This window comes from Limulus polyphemus, unplaced genomic scaffold, assembly GCF_000517525.1.
Source record: "Limulus polyphemus unplaced genomic scaffold, Limulus_polyphemus-2.1.2 Scaffold1398, whole genome shotgun sequence".
Classification (NCBI taxonomy): domain Eukaryota; kingdom Metazoa; phylum Arthropoda; class Merostomata; order Xiphosura; family Limulidae; genus Limulus; species Limulus polyphemus.
The window spans coordinates 76,400-81,275 of NW_013667008.1; the positions used below are offsets into that span (position 1 = coordinate 76,400).

Genomic DNA, 4,876 nt, shown 5'->3' on the forward strand with positions numbered 1-4,876 from the left:
ACGCTATAGTACTAACGGGAGGTAGACTCACGCTATAGTAGCACCAGCATCTCTTAGTAATAAATAGAGTTAGATCTGACTGGATCACAGTTATAAGCAGTGTGCCTCAGAGCTGTGTGCTGGGTCACCTGCTGTTTGTGATTTATATTAATGATACTGACTCTGGAATTACTAACAAAATTTTGAAGTTTGTATATGATATTAAGATTTTTGGGTTGGATAACTGTATCAAAGATGCTGCAGACTTATAGGGAGATTTATATCATTTGATAGATTGGGCCAATAGGTGGCAGATGATGTTTAAGTATCCAAAATGGAAGTTGATGCATGTAGGTTTTCACTATTCAAATTATTGTTACAATTTGAATGGGAATACATTAAATACTGTGGTTGAAGAAAAAGATCTTGGTGTTGTGATTGAAAATTCACTTAAGTCATCTAAACAGTGTATTGTAGCTAGCAATAAAACTAAAAGGATTTTGGATAGCATCTACAAAAATATTAAATACACTACTAGGGATATTACCGTTTTACTGTATAGATCACTTGTAAAGCCTCATTTAGAGTATTGTGTGCAGTTTTGGGCTCCTTTCCTCAAGAAGGACATTGTATTGTTGGAGAAGGTTCAGAGAAGAGCCACTAACTAAAACAATGTAATTTGAAATCACAACTTGATTGTCCTATTAGGAGAGACTAAAATCTCTAAACTGGTTTTCTATGGAGAGGAGAAGGGTCAGAGGGAATTTAATTGAGGTGTTTAGGATTATTAAGAGTATTGATAATATAGATCCATCAAACTTTTTTGTGATTAGCAGCAAAAACAACAGGACAACGGAGCATAAATTCATATTTTGGCAGTGTAGGAGTCATCTGGAGTTTAGGGAGTATTACTTTTCAAACAGGGTGGGTGGCTTTTGGAATGAGCTGCTTTCAAGGGTGGTGGATGTAGAAAATTCAACTGAGTTCAAGAAAAGACTGGATGAATACATGAGTAGTAAGGGGTGGTTATAGTTGGGACTTGGAAGGGACATCCTTGATGGGCTAATAAGCTCCTTTTTGTCCATTTAAAATTTTATAAAAAAAATTTTAATGAAATATTTGACTTAAAAAAATGCTAAATTGTCTACTTTAATATAAGTTAATAATAGAAAAAATATTACACAAGGTCCTATATTCAACCATACCACTATAAGTGAAAGTACTGAGCTAAAAACCAATTAACCAATCATCTCATATAAGTTTCATCTTGACAACAGAAATTTGTTGAAGACAAAACAAAAAATAGAAAGTGATATCCAATTGTGAATTGTTTTAGACATGAAGTCTAATATTTAATATTTCATTTCAAAGCATAACATTAAAATAAGCCAATGTAATGAGTACCGATTTGCATCTTAACTTACAAATATAAAATATGCTAATCTTAAAATTTGTGTAACAGATATAATGTACATTGGAATATGTAAATGAAATAAAATATAGCTTACCTAGCCTTCTAGTCCTAGGGTTATATTAGGGATTAACCTTAGGATATTTTGACCAATTATACAGCCATGAAAGTAAAACGTAACTAAAACAACGTAATTTGAAATCACAACTTGATGCTAAAAGAGCCAATAGTAAACTCACTGCCGTTGCAACACCAGCAATGCAGTTTTGAAACTTGTGCAAGTTGAACAACCTAACTTTCAAATTTCATTAAAGTTTTAACTCCTGTGCCTTAGTCTAACGTCTTAAGTATAATTTTTCAAGTTCAGGATACTAACTTTAACTTCAAAGTTTAACTTTAAGACTTAGTTCGTTAGTAATAGTACTCATTAGTACAACTACTAGTAGTAGTAGTAGGACCGATTAGTTAAATAATAATAATGAAAAAAAAAAGAGTACTAATCAAACTCACAGTTTCAAAGCAAAAAGTCAGACTTAAATTAACTTATTACATCTTTTTAACTTGTACTTAGAGTTTTAATTCGACTAACGAATCTGAAAGTCAAAGACTACTAGTAGTACTATAGTATGTAATATTAATACTGTTAGTAACCTTAGGCCTAGAGCGAAGCTGCAGTAAGCCGGGTATAGGACACAGGGACCAACACTGTGACAGTACATCTGAATCACGTAAGAGCAGAGTATGATTAACTTCCTGTTCAAATAACTTCTTCAGCAAGCATATAAGAAACTGCCATTTTTAACGAGTAATAGATTAAATCTTTTAAACTTTGTAAAATTCAAAATATTTTGTTATAATCAAACAGTTAAATTACTTTCGATACTAATTTCAGTTCTAATGGCTTCTTCAAAGTTCCAGCACGACAAATGTTTAAACCGGAAATTGTGTAGAATTCATTCTGTAAAATTCATACGTGTTAAAAAATATATACCCAAAAATAATCAATATATTTTTCACGCGGTCAAAAATGACAGTAGAATAAACTCTTCTCGAATAGCAAAACCACTATAGAATAAAATAACTATTACATAATTTAACGCAATTTATATATATATACCTTACAAAATGTTCGAAAAATTAGAATGGTAACTGTAAGATGGTGTTAGATTTTTTCAAAAGTAATTTATTGTTATGTAGATACTTCTAATGATATAAAGATGAAATCATACTCAAATAATTAATTCATAATATTGTTACGTATCTGCTTGATTGTTAATTTCCCGTAGAAATTCTTTCAGAGAAACTTGAGCGATACAAGTTCTTTCTTGATTAAAACTAGTTTATTCTTTCTCGATACAAACTTTTTGTAATACACAGAATTTCCACATTCACTTTATACTTAACAACCTTTATAACGCACGCTATAAATCACAGTGATTCACACACTTTACTTATGGTGCTTACTGTTCGCTTGACTCAATTATCTATTTCTTCACTCTATCTATCTCTGCCATTGCGCTGGTTTTCTCGCCAGGCTTATATACTAAAAAAGAGGGCGTCTAGCAAACACTCGGGCATTCGCAGGGTTCCCCGATAATTCTAAAAACTCCAGCGCGTATGCTCCCAATGTCACGCGACTTCCGCTGTCGTAACAATATGATGATACATTATAATTGGTAATAATAATACACTTACTTCTAATATTTGGATAGAACACTAGTATAATTTGTGGTTTGTATCAGTAATAAGAAAGGTTGTTATGCAAATTGGTGGTGTATGAATTATTGGAGTGGTGAAACAATTATTATTGTAACTTAAAGGAAATGATTGTTGTAGTTAAGCACAAAACTACACAAAGGGCTATCTGTGCTCTGCCCATCACGGGTATCAAAACCTAGTTTCTATCGGTGTGAGTCCACAGACAACCGGTGTGCCGCTGGGGGGGGGATATGATTGACGTGCTAACTGGCTCAGATTGGATCGAACTTTATATCAAACAATCCATCTTACATATTGAAATTCATCTTGAAAGCGCCTCAGTGGCACAGCGGTATGTCTGCGGACTTACAATGCTAGAATCCGGATTTCGATACCCGTGGTGGGCAGAGCACAGATAGCCCATTGTGTAGCTTTGTGCTTAATTAAACAAACAATCATCTCGAAAACTTTACTTGAGAAATTGCTTTTTTGAGCATAATTATCACCCGATACTCATCTTATAATACTGTGCTTACTTCAGAGCACAAATCATTCTGGTCAGTTTTCATTTATAAAGCCGCTCACTATGAGAATGATCACACTATAACGATATATATGATAACATGGATGTCCGCAGAAATTTTATTAGGGAGGGTTTGTTTGTAATTAAGCACAAAGCTACACAATGGGCTGTCTGTGCTCTGCCCACCACGGGTACCAAAACTCGGATTCTAGCGTTGTAAGTCCGCAGACATACCGCTGTGCCACTATGGGGCTTCTAGGGAGGGGCAAAGTTTACCAGGGGAGGGCAAATTAATGTGAAATTGTGAGTTGAATAAAAATTTCATATACATATGCTGAATAAATAAAGAAAGAATTATGTTTCTCATTTTCCAGTGGGGAAAGAGTTTCCTCTTGCCCCCCTTCCCCCGCAGACGCCCATTTATGATAGGTACAAAGATCAAGAGATAGAATTTTATCACAGATTCAAAATTATGTATTTAAATGCATTAGAAATCAGTGAACGAGTAATATTATTATATCGTAATAATTGATATTTTACGTCAAAACCGATAAACGAAAAGTGACTCCAAAATCGGGACTTGAATTTGGGACCCCTGGATAATAAGATCATTGACTGTTATTGAAGTATTTGATGTCAGTTCTTATATTGTATGAATTTACAATGTGTAAGAGAGTGTGTTAACTTTTGCATGGCTCTGTGAAGGAACACGTTTGGCATATTTTGATGTCTAAAAGAATTAGTTGTCATTTACAACTATTATGTTTTCGACTTCTCTACTGCAAGCAGTCTACAATTATTATCAGAGTTAATAACCTATGCAATCAACAAGTTATTACTGACTTTTTATGTAAAGACTAAATATAAGTTTTTGTTGTTGTTTACATTTGGTTTCTAATCTGTTGTTTTCTTGGATGTGATCTTCTTATTCAAAAGATAGGAGTGCTTTCACCAGTTAGGACTCGACTCGACTAACTATTTGAATGTTTTCAAGATATTTTTCTAAATTATATACTAGGTTAGTGGAGCATGTTATTAGTTAGTTGGACGCAAGAAAAAGAAATAACAACAACTTATTTTGGCTTTCTTTTCCTTGTAAGTGCGCAATATCCCATAATTTTAGTGACTTTCTTCTATGGTATGATGGGCTATTGCAGATAGATTGGTTTTTAAATGACCGTATACACAGTGTGGTCACAAGTAAATAGACACCACCTTTTCAGAAAAAATGAAAAGTTTCAGTCATATTCACATGAATTGATATA

The 4,876-nt window shown here is 33.4% G+C and overlaps 1 protein-coding gene across 2 annotated transcripts in view; it reads right to left on the reverse strand.

Annotated features, from left to right (window-relative positions):
* LOC106463406 (protein bicaudal D-like) overlaps positions 1-2,366 on the reverse strand; it is a 38,313-nt gene extending 35,947 nt beyond the window's left edge. Inside the window, exon 1 of one of the 2 annotated variants that reach the window (XM_013923428.2) lies at positions 2,042-2,366. The gene's annotated coding sequence lies outside the window, so the exon portion shown is untranslated. The remainder of the gene's footprint in view (positions 1-2,041) is intronic. The other variant, XM_022390888.1, reaches the window with a different exon arrangement.
* Positions 2,367-4,876: the final 2,510 nt, after the last annotated feature.